General features: G+C 44.5%; 1 protein-coding gene across 3 annotated transcripts in view; it reads left to right on the top strand.

Annotated features, from left to right (window-relative positions):
- The window catches only part of SDHAF3 (succinate dehydrogenase complex assembly factor 3), a 64,055-nt gene that overhangs the window by 37,738 nt on the left and 9,651 nt on the right, over window positions 1–16,666 (top strand). The window contains exons 3-4 of one of the 3 annotated variants that reach the window (XR_006166212.1): window positions 1,128–1,312; window positions 3,419–5,385. The gene's annotated coding sequence lies outside the window, so the exon portion shown is untranslated. Of the gene's footprint in view, window positions 1–1,127; window positions 5,386–16,666 lie in introns of those variants that run through there. The other 2 variants (XR_006166213.1, XM_042801931.1) reach the window with 2 other exon arrangements.

Here is a 16,666-nt window from a genome sequence, read left to right as displayed (position 1 = left end):
CAATACCACGCCTTTTCCACAGCTCTGCCCTGGGAACAGACTTGACAGGGCTGAGTTCTTCCAGTTTTTCCAGTGGTTTGTGCCTACCAATTAAGGCACATAAAGATCAGAATTTAATTCTACTTGGATGCAACCTTATGTAAGTGTAATACAAAGTATTCTTTGTTCATTGAAATGGAGAGCTATAAATCAACACACAAATTCAATGTATAAATTACTAAAAACTGAATGGTTTTGCCACGTGTAGTAGTGTGTGTTATGAGTAAATGTCAGGTGTTTCAACAAGTCCATTTATGTGATATATGATCCTGTGCAACAGATACGTGTGTCTGGGGAGTTCAGTGTTTAATCTGCTCTCCAACAAGTTCAAAGCATGTCCTTGAGACTATAAAACAAGAATCCTTATTTAATAAAATGACCTTTAGTTACTGAATATCTGTCAGCTTGTTATAAATGCTGAGGAACACTGAGACAAGTGTTTATTACTACTGTAAAGGCCTCACTAAGTAGTTTGTTGAAATTCCACCATTTGCAACACCATTTCCAGCACAGATGAGCCTTCTGTTTTGTGCCAATTACACTTCTAGAAGGATGAAGTGAGATCTAAATCATCTGTTAAGGGAGCTAACGTATTTACCATTTTTTCCCCAAAGATTCCTATTTTTGGTTTTGGCTGAAAAAGCAACTAGTGCAGAATATAAAATAGTCGTATTTGTTTATCCTGAGAGATTAACATCAAAACCAGTAAAATATGTAGCAGAAAGTAAGCTGGCAGTACTCTGCTGGGGATGTAGCAAAGGCAGGATATCACTTAGCTTTATTCTGGTGGAATAATCTACAGAATCTATAGCATAGAAGGTCTGCCAGGGCAGCAGAAACTGGCCATGCTCTTCCCTTGTACAAGAGACCCACATCACAAATATGATGGTGCAGTCAGGAACCAGTGAGTAACCCGAGAGGGTGATGGACTGTGGTAGATCTTTCCAACTGGCTCTGCCAAGCGGACTGGGGTTTAAACTGTCAGTGGCCGAACCCAGGCCCACCGTCTGCCAACATCCAGTCCTGGGCATGTGGCCCTGCCTGGGGTTGAAGAGGGCTGCTAAACCTGTCTGAAGTTTCCCTTTCAGGGTGCTGCAGAGAGGCAGTAAGGAGCTGTGGACCAATTCAGCTGATCACAGACTGTGTTTCCTACTCACAGAGGGATTCCTTCTTCGTACATCCCCTCTGCTACTTGAGTGCAGGTCAACATCATACTGTCATCAGTGAAATCATCCTTGATTATCTTCTTCTAAGTTAAAAGAACTTTTCAAAGGTGAATGAGATATCCTGTTAATCAAAGACCCAGTTAGAACTGATTTGAGAACTTCTATTTCTTTCTATTTAATTTTATAATGTGAGCATTTGCTACTGCGTGGTAGGAAAATGGACCTGAATATCTTAAAATTACAGTTTCTTAGTCTCTTGGTCAAAATCTTTTACCACTGGAAAACTTCAACTTGAGATGATATTGTACAGCGCTCCCAGAATATACCCTCAGGTACAGTAAAGAGGAAAATGTGTGGGGCTTTTCTTTCCAAATGGTGAAAGTCAACTCTTCTGCTTTGTTTTTCCTTTTGAGTTAAATTATGCTATTGCTGTCCAGTTCAGCTATTCCAGATTAACATTGTCAAATGGAAGATCAGCTTGGAAAAGCAATTAAGTAGATTTTTATCTCCTCTGAGGTGCAATAAGGTTTGTTCGAATGCATCTGTATTTCAGCCTGCTTTTGTCCTTCTTGTTGTGCTGTTAATTGCTGTTTTCATATGGTGGTACTTTGCTCAGATTGTAAGAGAGAGAGAATCAACATCTTTTGTACAAATGACTTGGATGCCTTTAATGGAGTGGGACTAACACGTGTTGCTGCAGCGGCGTGGGCAGGAGCAGGGCACATACAGCCACAGACCCTGCCTGGAGGCTGCCAGGCAGGGGAGGAAAGAAGATTTAGGAAAAACTGGCTTGACGAATAAATAGAAAGGTCTTCCGAGCCGCTCTTGGTACTTAAAGGTATTTTACCCCAGAGTAATATGCTCTGCCAAGCATGACTATCACGCCGAGTACCAAAGCCATGGCAGAGGTCTTGGTGCCAGAGGTTGACTGGGACTGTGGGGTCCAGTCTTCCTCAGGCTTGAAATTCCCCAGTCTGTCCTGGGGAGTTCAATTTGTCTGTCACAGGTTCCTTGAATTTTTCTCCTGAGCGTTCAGCAATTTTAGTGTTTCAGGAACACACAGAAAGTATAAAAACTGGTTAGCTGCAGGAGATGGCAGTCAGCCGTGGCTCTCGCCTTCCCCGGGCTCAGAGGTGCAGTCTGAGAACAAGTGGCACTGCATAATGTCATGTTTTCACCATCACATTATCCTTGTCTTGCATCCTGGAGCTCAGGGAAGCTTCTCGGGTCTCACTTGGACCCTGCTACTCGCCCCAGTAGCCTACTATTAAAACTGCAATGAGCAAGTAAGTTAGGTAACATTTTAACCTCTTGCCAGGCCTCAGGTGAGACTATAGACTTGGAATTGTAAAACAGAGGAAGGAAAACACTTTTCATTGTTGCTATGGAGACTGGAGTTTATGTAGTAATGACTTGTTCTGTTTCCCATCTCCTTGATCTTATGGCAAAAAAAAAAAAAAAAAGGAACACAAAAAATCACTGACAAAACCTCTGGTATATGAAATTACAATTTGAGTGACCTCTCAGCAGTATCGCAAAAGAAAACAGAGATGTCAGGAGTAGAGAAAAAAAAGTCTTTGTGTCAAGACAGTCTCTTTTTTCAGAGAAGGAACTAGAGCCATAGTGAACGCAAGAGCAGCTAACTACATGTTGCAGGTCCTTCAAAGCATCCAGTGTTCCCTGTCCAGAGCCATTGCTCCAGCCCCTCCACTCATGCACTCTGGTCACAATCAGATCCTCAGAGAACAATGTGACACTTAATAAGACCTGCCCAAATTTTCTCTATAATCCATGTCTTTGAACAAGAGAGAGGTGGATTTTGGGACTTTACCTTCTCCTAAATGGCTGTAGATGAAGTCTTCCCTTGCTAGTCCACCGCCCGAGGCAGAATCTGCTGCAGGAGCTGCATGGCAGTGTAGTGAGGCACAAGTGTATCTGTTCCGTGTGGGCATGTGATCAGTGTGGGTATGATGAGACTGCATGAAGTCTGTACCCTGCTCTGTTGCAGATCAAAGCATGAAGTGCGTCTGATCTCACACTGCTACAGTAAATAGATTATTGCAGTATTTGCTTAGATATAGTTTTGAAAGCAGCTCAATGTTCAAAAAATGTCACATCCTAAGCATAATAGATTGCCCTTTAAAAAAAAAAAACAAACATATCCACGCCAAAAAGTGAGACTCTGCCAGACTAAAGCTATTTTGATGTCACAGGATTTAAGCCCTGGAGTGGAGGCACAAGGCATCCCTAACACAGTGGTCAAACAGGTTTCAGAGCATCATGGAGAAATACCTATTCTGATTTATGAACACTGAAGTCCTGTGCTGAAGGAGCAAAGAAAGTGGCCACAAGGCCCCATCCCTAATGGTTCTGATCCATCAGCAGCCTCTTCTGGTTGTCATGATTCGGGACATGCCTGAACCCCTGTGCTTTCCCGCAGTGACGTGTTAGTCTGGAAACAGCAGCCCACCAAGTGGAGATGCTCCAGCATGAGTGAATCAGATGGAATTAACTTCTCAATTTTCTCTTCTTTTTCTCTGTTCACATTGGTTCTACAAAGCCACAGCTGGCTCCCAAAGCAAGAGATGGCCTCCTAGCCATTCTTAAACATCTACTATAGCCTTTAGGCATTAAGAGCAGCCATTAAGAGGGTGTGAGGACTTCTGTCCTGAGTGGCAGTGATTTTAAGAAAGGCCAATGGCTTTTAGAATCAAAAGAATAAACAGAAGTGAGATACCAGGGGACATGTTATAGGAGTTTACTAGTTTGATCCCTAATCCCAAACTGTGGTAGGGATTTTACTAGGTATCACAATAAAAGCGCACTAAAAGCTATACAGTGAGACAAAGCAACAAGGAATATTGGCCTGGAATGTCAGGGTGGTACTTGGAGTTAGGTGCAAACCTGTAAAAGCTATTTAGAAGTTATTGACATCCTACAGTGTGGGTAGTTATTTTGAAACCAATATTCAGCAAATTTATAGGCCAAAATATAATTTCATCCATCTCAAAAACTGGATGAGCTCTAAAAGTCCATGTAAAGATCAATCTCGGAGGAAGGGAGAGTAAAGCAGATCCTGAGAAAACATCTAGAGAAGTGAAAGGAAGCTGTGGGAGACGTGCAGGAGGTCCTTCAAACCCCAGAGTGTCTTCAAATGCCAAGTGCAAGTCAAGAAATTGGTATTACCTTGAAGTCAGTTGTTCTTGCCTCTCGCAGTGAGGTACGGTGCTTTTGCTCTGTGGTGCAATCCAGGCAGAGCAGGTCGCACGCAGGCTGGAGCTGCTGCCTCTTCTGCTCTTACCTACAACAAATCTTTGTAGCTTATGAGTGACCAGGGAGTCAAAGGAGTTTCTGAGAGAAAATCCCAAACTTTGAGGGACAAAACCTGCTTTGCTGACTTTCCATGTATTGTGATAGTTAGGCTGTGGCATGAATTTCAACTTCAGTATCTTCATCTTGACCTGGCTTTTTTCCTTGGTTATTCCTATCAGACTGGGGGGGTAGGGTTGTTTTGATTTTTTTTGTTTAATTCTACGAAGTTGAAATTACCCTCTGGTATGGGAATCCCAAATGATCAGCTTTGCTGTTCTTCATATTTCGTTATGCTTAATTCACCTTTTTATTATTGTAAGAACTACTTGATGATTTGAAAAATGTAACTGCTTCTTTTCAAATTTGGGAGCAATTACAAAAACTGATGATGAATGTTCTTAAGACCACTATAAAGAAGTTCCTGTAAGTAACTAATACATTAGAAATTAAAAAATGCCTGGGCTGTACTCCAGAAAAATGAAAAATACTTGGAAAATTAATAATGTTATTGCTTACTCCTGAACATAATATGTGTAGCAAGAGATCTGTGCAGCTCTTTACACATGTCACATGAACTTTATGTGTGATTTACAATCACTTCTGGGTCTCATCATTACCACATAACCCCTTCTATTAAAACAAACAGATCACTACGTAATTAATTATGGTGTAGTCATTTGTAAAAGCAAAGCTTTGTTCCCTGCCTAAAGGGAGCTGGGGAGAACTATGAACAGGAAATATCAGTGCTACCTGTGGGATTCAATTACTAATTTCCAATAGCTGTGATGCTTAACAGTGTATTGCTGTAGCACGAATGTTTTGGGAACATGATGCATGATGCGTAGCCATGATTAAAAGATAAACCACATGCTCTGAGTTCCATTTGGCTTCTTTCTAAATCTGTTATCCCTGGATGTCACACCCTTGCAGCATCCTCTGCAGCCCAAATGAGTGCTTGTGCTGGTGGGAGCTGGGGAGCATCCCCATGTGGGAAAGGGGGACCCATCCCCAGAGCCATTCCCTGCGGTCCCCAGTCCCAACACCTCCCTGCACAGTGGCCAGCTTCAGGGGGCTCGGGGCACCCACTTTTGTCCTCTGCAAGGCAAGGGAGGGCACTTCTGGCATGGCACAAAAAGCCACGGAGGGAAATCCTAACGTATTCCTGCAGGGATTTGCCCATTGCACTCAGGGGGCCAAGGTTTGGGCTGCAAAGGGTTCACTTCCCTGTGCAGCACCCTGTGCATAGCATCTCCTGACTCTTGTGGTGTACCCACTGTCTGCCTTAACCTTCCCTGTGGGGAGAAAAAAATGGAAGAAACTGAAAATTGCATCAGACCAAATCCAGTCCCAATTGTGTTTGTTCTGACTCTGTTTTTTCCAGTCTGAAGGTGGCATTTCTTTACCAGAACTCCTTGCTTTTCAGCTGAAAAAACTGAAAGACTGACTAGGAGAAAAGACAGTCCTTAGTTCTGCTCCTTTGCAGGTAAGCAAACCTGCTTAAGGTTTGCAAACCTTCTTAAGATTATTAAAATTGATGCAATTTGGCAGTAATGTCTGAAGCTTCTGGAAACTTGGGACCCACAGCTCTGGGCTCCACACAGAAGGTCCTCTCTGTCCAAATGATCAGGGGCCTCCAGTGTCACTCCAGGGATCTGCGTGGTTTTTCTGATTTATTTTTAACGTGCCACAGAGGGGATTATAAAGGAAACTTTGTACCATCTGTCCATCCTGGACTGCAAGTGAGCCTTTCTGGAAATTACTCAAACTCTTTGGTGTGGAGGGGCTGCTCAAATGTTGGTTACCTGTGAACTGTTTGTCCATCAACTCAGGATCCAATATGCTATTGCTGCCACTCCTCAGGCATTTACAGATTGAAGACCAAAGCATTTCCAGGTTGATTTTTTCAGCCACAGGGCACTGCATAAGGCCTGTAACACCAACTTTTAAAAGAGAATGGCCTTAAGATGTCATGTCTTTAAATAAAAAATGAACTTTTAAATTAACATTGACAATAAGTCCTAAAACAGGCTTTTTTTTTTTTTTTTTTTTTTTTAGAAACGATTCTCACTCCCTGTGCCAATGGAAAGATCTATTACTTATCTCAGAGCAAGTACCAACATCTGCTGCATAAAAAGCACATCTGCTCAGTGGGGGGAGTGGGGGGTAGGCACAGCCATCACCCTTGGAGGGCATAGTAAGGGCTGGGGATAAACAGATGTAAGAGGCTGCGGAGGGTGTTAAGAGGCAGTTGGTACCACTGCTCTCTGGGCATCCTGCAGCATGCACTGCTTCCCTGCCCCGTGCCACCCCCGGTCAGCCTCCTTCAGCATGGAGGAGAAGGCTTCCCGAGACCCAGGAATGGGCATCGTCTTTGCTGTAAATACAAAGGGTTTTTTCTGCTCTTCTGCCCAGAAGACATTCCATGAAAATTCAGAGCTGTCACAGAGGCTTGGGGTGGCGTGCTGGTGAATACCTTGTCCGATCAAGGTTTTAAGTGTATTTTCTTCCCCTTGTCAAGAGGTGGGACAGATGGCTCCTCCTAGGCTCTGGACCGCAGGTCTTTGGTGTGCACCATGCTTTAGTGGCATTTGGAAGTGGTTGTAAGAAACAATTTATAGTATTTGGCATCGTTCTATGGAATATTTATAGAGGTACTATATTCCAGTGAATTGTATTGCTGGCTCATGCAATTCAGATGATAAAAATGCCCTTTGTAATCTATGGAAAAGGAACCCATCAGCACAGCAGAAATAAGATTTGCAACCAGCATCATCATCAACTAGCTGGAATGCAGGACATGGGCAAGCATCACTGCTCCAGTAAACCCCAGATACAAGGGAGAGGGTGGCAAAGATCACCTGTGCCTGCAGAGCCAGGCTCCTACTGCTTGTGCGAGTGATGGGGATGGGCCAGAGCCTTGTCCGGAGAGCGAACCTGGACTTCCAGTCAAACAGCAGCAGATCGCAGCTGAGGAGCAGCACCGCTCACCTTCACGCAGCTGGCGTAAAAAAAATCCAAAAGCTGCAGACAAATAAATTCACAGTCTCAGGCTCCTCTACTGGAAGATAGAAATTGCAAGGATCCATAATGTCTGTCTAGAGGCAGGAACAATATTTCATTTGGTTAAAGGGTTCCTTTCCGTTCCCTGAGCACACACATAAATGTTGGTGCAGAAAAAATAAACACAAATGAGTTTTCATCAAAAGCAGACGTGAGCTATGAAATTGTGTTCAATATAGCAGTGATTTTCTCTTCTCACTGCAGGACAGGACTCCAAGGGATGCAAGACAGGAACGCTTGAAATTAAAGTCTTCCTTTTCCATGGCCATTTTATTTTAGTTCTTTCTCTGTGCTTTATTCTTCTTCCTTGAAAGCAAGTCATCGTGTCAGAAGCCCCTGGCACTGCCCTGGCAGCCCCCATCCCACAAGAAAAGGAGGTGGCAGTGGGTCAGTGTCCTCCTTGCCGCTCAACCTGGCCGTGCCCTGCTCCCAGGACACAGATCTGGGGCAGAGCTGACTTTGGGGGAGACTCCGGCTGCAGCCCCAGCCACCTCCCGTGTCAGGGTGTGAGGCAGGGGGGGAGCTGCCTCCCTTTCCAGGAGACATCCAGGGGGGCCTTGCAGGGATGCTGCGGCTGGTGGGCCTCCGGTCAAAACTGCCCCCGGGAGCCAGGGGTGTTTGTTCTCCTCAGCTGGAAGCAGACTAAGCGCTTCCCACAGGTAGATTTGCAATGTTTGGAGGTTTTGTGAAATATTTTTATGCCAACTGAAAATAAGGCAGATACTTGTACAGAGTCTCAAATAACCAAGTGTAGCCAGTCTCTGATATCAGCTATCTTCTGGAGGGCATGGGTTAGCCCAGCTCTGTCTGTAGGGATCTCTCAGTGGGGATTTTAGGCAAGGGGCTGGCGGGTGAGGTTGGGTTTTGGGAGTCTGGTAGGAAGCTCTGTGGTAATGGTGTGGGATGGAGGTCGTTGTCCGTTGGTAATACTGACCGGGCTCTTCTGCTGTAGGCCATGCACTGTGACCTGTGGGTGTCACTGAGGTGCCTACAGCTCCTCAATGGAGCATGGCTTTGGTGTCACGAGGGCCCCTGCCAGCCCGGGGAGGTGACAGTTGCAGCAAGGGCAGGCGGTGGGGTGTCTCCCCCCAGGAGCTGTGCTGTGGTGCCCTGACTGCTCCCACGCCTGCCTGCGTGACCTGGGGGGGCAATACTGATGGTGCAGCAGGGGCTGAGCCAGCACTTCCCCAGAGGTGAGCCTCCTGAATGCTCTCCAGATTGCCGGTAACACAGCAGCCAGCATCGGCTGGCTTATCTTCAATAGCAGCTTTTGCTTCCAACCGGAATCCCATTAGAGACTCCCTCTCTGAATCAAGCTGGTATTAAAGAAGAAACAACTGCCTTAGTAATTAATCAAAATTAACAACAATTATAATCTTGTACCTTTAGAGTGATGAATAACTCACTTGAGGAAAACGGCAATGGCAATGGAAAGGATTCAGAGCCACTCCTAAACACAATTAATGCGGAGAAGGTGGTGGCTAAATGTGCGACAGAGGCATCATGCCTTTGATCAGGCAGGCAGACAGACAGACAGACGTGGGTATGCATCAGAAACACGTGTGTGCTGCCGGTGCAGAGTGTCCCCTCAGGACCCGCAGCCACCCATCTGGTTTGATGTCCCTGCCGGGTGCCAGCAGTGGTGTCTGACCCTTTCCTCTGAAACCCGCCCTCGGCCGTTGCATCGCACTTCTCGGCGGGTGACGCGGCGGTCGCTGCTGGGACACACAACCCCTTGCCAGCGGAGCCAGCCGGGCTGTCCCGCTCCATCCTGCCCTCACCCGGGCACTGGCGGGCAGCCTCACCCCTCGTCTCTGCCCTGAGCCCCCCTGCCCCAGCCCTCCTTTTTTGGGAGTAAGAGGAGCTCCTAGTGCTGGGAAAACCCAAACCCTTGCCGTACCTCACCGGCAGTGCTGTGTGCTGGCTGCTAGTGAGGTTTTATCTCAACCCCCTGGGTCTCCCCAGCACCGCGGCTTGTGCATCATGGGGCTGGCTGATGCTTCGAGTCCCCTGGGCTGGATCCTTTGGTCTCACGGTGGCCCTGTCTGTGGCTTTGGGCCATGTCATGCCTATGGCTTCCAGGCAGGAAAAACCAAACTGGAGTATGAGAGAAAGGAGCCAAGATCGGCAAGTGATTATTTTGTATTTTCTGCTTTTTTTCCCAGAGTTTTTACCTCAGGACAAAAGTGGAGTAAGGGATTAGATAAGGAGGAGCTGAATGAGCTGAGGTTGGATCAGGGGAGACAAAACAAAAAAGGGCTGGGAAACCAAAACCTGTGCTTTGTCATGGGACATCCCTTCCATACGCATGTCGAGGGCAGCATGCTGCTAGATCCACCAGAGAGCACGGGGTACTCCGGGCAGCTGGGTTATCGGGGAATAAAGCTATCTTCTTTTTGGATGAAAGCCACCTCCTGTGCTGCAGTTGCCCTGTTTCAGGGTATAAGCTCAGCCTTGGTGAAATTAAAGGTGCTCCATGGCTGATCTGGTTTTCTGCACCTTGAATCGCATGGTTCTGAGATACAGGAAAACATCACCAGTTCCTCCTCTCCACTCTCCTCCGAGTTTTCTCAGCTGTTAGCACGAACTTGTAAGTGACACTTCCTGTAAGAAGGCTGTTTATAAACAGATGTGCAATAATGTCAGGATCATCCTTAATTTAGTAGCCTTACACAAATTTGTCTTCAAATCCTTTGGCTGGCTAATTCCTCTTTGAATTCCATATAGAAGCACATGGTGATTCATCATTAAAATAATAATCACTATACTGGCTGCACATGGTTTAATATTTCGGCAAATAAAGAAGAGATTGAAACTTGCTATTATCAAACCAGACCAAGTTTGTTCAGAAGAAAAAAATAATTCTGCTATTTTTGTACAAATTGGTATAATGAGCTGTCTCTGCGCTATTATCTCTGAGCATTAACTTGCTCTATTATGCAGGATAATACTCAGAATAATTATTACTTATCTGCATGTACATACATTGAATAATAAAATAATTAGACCTTTTAAAACACAGGATAAAAAAGATTCCATTTACTGTAATTCTGACTTTCTGATTATAAGGTTGGAATAAATAATGTGATATTTTATCAGTGTGTCAAGCCAGTAAGTGCTGGATTTACAGATATCGGTACAGGCTGTGCGTAAGGTATGTATTTTGTCAAACTAGACTGAGCGGAGATTTACATAAGGATGTGAGGGATCTGGGCTGTTGAAATCAGGAGGTGGATAAAGGCTGCTGAGAACAGCATGCTCTTTTTAAGAGCAGCGTGCTCCTGCTGCATACAGCTGCATTTTGGTGCAGGGGTTTGCAGCATATGTCCCTTGGCAGCCTGTGTGTACGGAGAGTGGGATGTGCCAGGGTTCCTGCAGAAGTGGAGGCTCGGCTCGGCTCTGGGTGAAGGGCTGGTCCCTTCCCTCCCAGCTGCTCGGACTCTCCCCGCAGTGGCGTGAGCACAGCCTGCCCGGCGGCTCAGGCTGACTTCTCATGCAGGGTTGACCCAGCCATTGCATCTCAGAAAAGCTGTCTGGGCTTTTGGATGCAATTGGCACACAGGATTCTCCTGAAATGCATTTCTGTGGAAGCTCGTTACCTGTGGGGCTCTCACGTGCCTATGCTTTGGGTTTTGCCTCAATCTCCCATCTGTATGATGGGGCAGCTTCTGCTCCACATGAGTGCTGGGAAGACAAAAGTAATAATAGTGTTAAAAAAGGTGATATATCACTCTACAGGAAGGTAAAGAGATCCAGGCCTGGTATTTCTTTGAGCATGTCTGAAAGATGTATTGTGCGTCTTTCAGAGAAGCCCAAAGTCATCCCTGCTCTCCGCAGGAGAAGGATGGGGAGCCTGGGTGTGATCCCCCATGTCTGTCAGCTTGGGAGCAGGATCTGTGGGGTGGTGTGAGGCAGAACTCTCCAGCCCCAAAGGGCTCTTAGAGCTGGGAACCAAATTACACATAGGGGTCAAGGATTTTCTTTTAACATGATTGCAAAAGGAGACAGACCCTGGGAATCATCAAAGCCTCCTTATTGTACTGATCCAGAAGAAGTGGAATCAATGAGAGGAGGATACCGCAGAGAACAGTATTAAAATGTTGTAGCGGGGAGGTGAGTGGCACTTCAAACTTTACCCTTTTGGCTGTTGCTCATTATTTTCAAGAGTTGCATTTCTATATATCACGCGTTGAATTCTCTTGCCTTCACTCACGCTCCTTCATGAGCAGGCTGACCTGAGCCAGGCTGGCTGTACGGTTATTCTTGGCCTGTGACTGGTTTTGCCATCTCAAGAGTGTGACCTGCATATATGCTGTGCAGTGGTCCTGAGGAAGGGCAGTGGGTGTTATCCATTTCTCAATGGATAATTATTTTAAAAGGGAGTTTGTTTGCTTGCCTGTTTTTTTTTTTTTTTAGGATACCTCAGGAATAAGTGAACTATGTTAGATAATGAAGAGAAACCAATTCATCTCACTCTCTTGAAAATCCCAGACACTGGGTTAATCACACAAATGATTAGGAACTCGAAGCAGACTGGTGGAACATTTTAATTCTGTTTGTTGAGAGCTGTAAATGTAATTGATTTACATTTTTCTCCAATAAGTTAATTTGAGAGAGTGTTCCCATTGTGAATAATATCAGATTCAAGGCTATGTGGCTTACACATCTCAATGACTCCACTGGAGAAAATACAGATCACTCCTTGCTGCAAAAGGATGAAAAGGATAAAGACTAATGACTGGTAAACGTTGGCTTCCTGTAAACAGAAAATTACCAAATCTGACAAATGCTGTACATTAGCACAAGAAGCAACATGCTCTCCATTATCCCTGATAAGTTAATGGATCAGTGTTGAAATAAAAAAAAAAAAAAAAAAGAGAATCTTCTTTGGAAGCAAAGTCTCCAGCTTGATTCAGAATAGATTTGGATTTAAAACCCTCTGTTTCCTGGAAATATTACAATTAACTGAAGGACTGGTACATGAAACATTTTTCCATTGCAAAATGTAGACTGGCTGAAGATGAAAATCCCTACAGAAGAACATCCCTTTAGATAAAATCTTTTGCTTTAATTTTGGTGGAGTCAGAGAGAGGGAGTGAGGGATCTGAGGACTGAAATGCAGGAGACCCAGATTCAAACTCCTGCTGATGCTGCATATCTTAATCTTCTCTGGTGTGTCTAAACTTTCCCTGATGTGTTTTTTGTTTGTTTTGTTTTGTTTTGTTTTTTCCCCGCTAAATCTCTTTGTCATTTCTGCATGGAACCAGATTATGTGTGATTTTTTTTGTGTGTGAAAGAGAATTCTTGTTTTCTGGACAGCTGTGAGCTCTCCCCAAGAAGGTAGGGGAAACACAGGTGCTGTGAAAGATCTCTTGCATGCCATTGTTACCTCCTTGTCTGTATGACAGAGAGAGGCAATTCAGAGACTAGAAGGGCTCAGAATTCAGTTTCATCAAAAAACACTAAAAATTCCATAGCTAGCAACAAAACTCCCCTAAACCCCACAATGACTGCTGGGACAAAAGCACCCTTATCAACACGATACAGGCAATTGGGTGAAAAGAGCAAGAGAAAGGGCCTTATTTGTAGTGAAAAGAAGTTTAACTAAATAATGATTTAAACCATGTCGACAAATACGAATAATTGCAAATGTGGAAAAAAATTTCCTTCTGACACAGCCTAATCATGGTAACAGGAGAAATAATTCCCCTTCTTCATGTGATTAACGCAGGCCAGTGTTTGCCATGCGTTTTTGCAAGTGTGGCTTGCATTAATGACGTGGATGCCGCGAGCATCCCTGCCCTTGCCAAGGCCGGTGCTCGCAACTCCCCTCGGTGCCGGCGCGGCTTCCCCGGCAGCAGCGAGGCAGCCGGGCTGGAGCTCAGCCCCGCTCCCCCAGCTGGGTGAGCTCCTTCGGAGCAGCATGCCTGGGGTCCCAACCCTGCCTTCTTAGGGAAGAAATTTTGTCATCATCTGATGGTAAAAACATACGAGGAGGGCTCTTTTTTAGCAGCCAAATTTGAAGATTCTTGTAGTTACCTTTGATATTAGCTTCTTGTCAGTATTACCACAAAAGCAGCTCACCCGCATAGTACTTTTTAACTATCCCTAGTAATCCTAACCCTTTAAGAATCCAAATTTACATCCAGATTCCTTACATCTTTGCCAGTAACTGAACCATAAAATGATGTTTTAAAATGTGGTTATTATGAAGGTGCAACTAGGTACCACTGTAAATCTAATTATTTCTGGACTAAGTCTCTGAAAAGGAGAAAATCGTAATTTTGAAATGTGTCTTAAATTCTGCTGTTTCACTAGAAAAGACAAGCTGGGTATCTTCTGCCCCATCCAGTGAATTTTAAGGATGCCACTGTGGATGCCACCATGCCATTAGGATGCTCTGGACAGAAGCCGTGTGGATGGTGCTGGGGGAGGTGCATGGAGGGTGGGTGAGTGGTCTCTGCTTCTTCACCTCTGCCAAAGCTGCAGTGTGAAGGATGCCAAAGTCTCCAAACTTCCCTCTTTGCAGACACGGAAAACATTAATTACTTCTTAGCTCAAGGATTCTGGCCAGGACACCCAGAAACAGCAGACTATGGACTGTCTTGAGAAGTGGATGAATATTAAAAATTTGCTGTGAAATGCAGATTAACATTAATGAAATGTTAACTTTTTTTTTTTTTTTAACTTACAAAAGAAATAGAAAAGGACCTTGCACTGTGAAATTGCACCTAAAGTCAGTGGTAACTGTTAATCACAGAGATAGATAGGGTGCAGGTGTTATAGTCAAAGACTTGTCCAACATTGCTGTCCTGAGACAGACAAAGGCCCCATCCTTTCCCATTTCTTAGCAATCTCCAGTAATTTCTGTCTAAACTTTAGCTTCTCAGAGACATGAGAATAATTGCCCCACCTTATTATAGATTCACAGGATCCAGTCTAGCTCAGATTAGATAAAGTTCTCCAGAAGTGCAGCCATCTTTGCAACATGACTATGTTTTATCCTGTTTTTCTTGCTGTGAGTTTAATGGTACCTGATCTGTACAAAATGTGCCCCAGTCTTTAAAAGCATTGTGTTTTTCCTGTTTTCATCTGCTTTTCAAAATCTGCTTTACTCATGAATTGTATGACAATGGAATATATGTTCTGAATAGGTCCCTGGTAACCAGATACCAGCTCTGTCTAAGATGAGGAATGCAACAGATCTGACCTAATTTCTGTTGTGAAACCTCATCATGCCCTTGTAAAACATGATGATGATTTTGTATTGATTAGGTTATTTAGAAAGAGGTTTACAGCCCTTTGCTTTGTTTTACAGCCCCAAGCTCCTGATGTTTTGTTTTTTTTTTTTTTTTCTTATATAAGCAAGTTTTTGTTGCACCTGATGATTCTGATGACTCTCGCAGCGCACTGTGCAGGGAGATGGTGGCTTGGCTCTTCTGAAGCTGTGCCAGCTGGGGGCTGCTCTGCGTGCTTGTCTGGATCAAAGTGCTTCAGAAGTGCCCTGGTTCACGAATCGGCTTGCTAAGCCTCCCATTGTGTTCCCTGGGAAAAGGCAGATTCATCTTGCTGCACAGATGGGTCATATCCAACGTAACTCATTCATCAGCACTTTCTGACACGACAATATTTCACTGACGGAAAAGAAAACCATTTTTAAAAACTGTCCTTCACAAGATGAGCTGTTGCTGCAGGCTATTCATCATAGTGATTCACTGCAACTTCATTTCTTTTGGGAAGTACTCTCACTGTTGCTCTAGACGACTATGTACCAGTATTTGTCAGGTAGGGTAGGCTGGCTTGCTCCACAGGGAACCTGGCATTGATAGGATACTGAGATGTACAAAAACATGGAATTATTGATTACTTTCCTCCCCAAATTTCAGATGAGTTTGTTTGGACAGATGAATGTACACAGCATGCCTTGTTAATCATTTTCTTATAAGTGTACTAGTTTTTCATGGCTGAAAGCACTGTGTTTACTCATGCTTGGTCCGAGAGCAGCTCTGAAGGATGCCAACTCTCATAACACTTCCATTTGCAACCTATGCCTCAGAAATTCTGGAAATCCATTAATTTGTGCTTTTTATAGCCCTTCAGTATCCATCAGCATATGCCACAATAGGTCTTGCACTGTTTTTTATCCATAGTTTTACTAATAGTTCAAGACAGTGGAAAAGAAACTCTGGAAATGAGAGTGGGAAACAATGTGACTCTCTGCTTAGCCGTTTACAGCTTAACCAGCTGTAAACCCCAGAAAAGACTTAGAAAAAAATTCCGAAATGCCCACCCTGCCCTCCCCTCCTCTAGTCGTTCATCATTTGCTTACCCCTTGTAAAGTCAGCTTTGAAGGTGAGCTGGCAGGGAGAAGTGCTGAGCGGTGGCCGAATCCCAGGACCGGAGGCATGCCAGCTAAGCTGCCGGCAGCCCCAGCGCCCAGAGCTGGGGTCAGCCTTTGAGGGAAGAAAGAAGCAGCCCCCTCTCCAAGGTCACCCTGTCACCTCTTCTGCCTCTCAGCTGGCTCCTCTGCATGGTGCCCGGGAGGAGAAGGGGGGAGCCCTTGGCTGCTGGGGCTTTCACTGCTCAAAGTCATTTATATTCCTGCTGGTGCACAGACTTTCCTCTGTGCACCACAGCTGTTCGTGTCTTGTAGTTAGCTTTACTCTGCAAATTGATTTTGATTTTGAGCTGATGTCTATGTTTTCAACACATGAGAATATAAAGGAATGTGGAAGAGACAAAATAATGCCCAGTGCTATTTGAATTTCTTGTAGGAAAAAGATTCCATCTACTTTTCTGAAGGTTTACTTGCCCAGCAGCTCCTTCGAAGGAACAACTGTCTAAAGTTTCCTTTGTCTGATAAATTTTGGTGAGCTCTCAGATAAATAAAACATATCCAGACTTTTATTTATTAATTTACTTAACTCATATTTTTTAAGGTATTCTTTCCTGACAATTAAACACGCCATTTCATTTTTGGGTCAAAATATCTGGATTACCCAAAACTGACTTTGTTTTGGTTTTTTGCATTTCAGCCAGTGATCCAAAAACTTGTACAGGACATACTGGAAGTGTTTAACAAGCCTTAC

Source organism: Tyto alba, unplaced genomic scaffold, assembly GCF_018691265.1.
Source record: "Tyto alba isolate M040663 unplaced genomic scaffold, T.alba_DEE_v4.0 Super-Scaffold_38, whole genome shotgun sequence".
Lineage (NCBI taxonomy): Eukaryota > Metazoa > Chordata > Aves > Strigiformes > Tytonidae > Tyto > Tyto alba.
The sequence above is the reverse complement of the archived record's forward strand: the minus strand, read 5'-3'. Positions and strand labels throughout refer to the sequence as shown.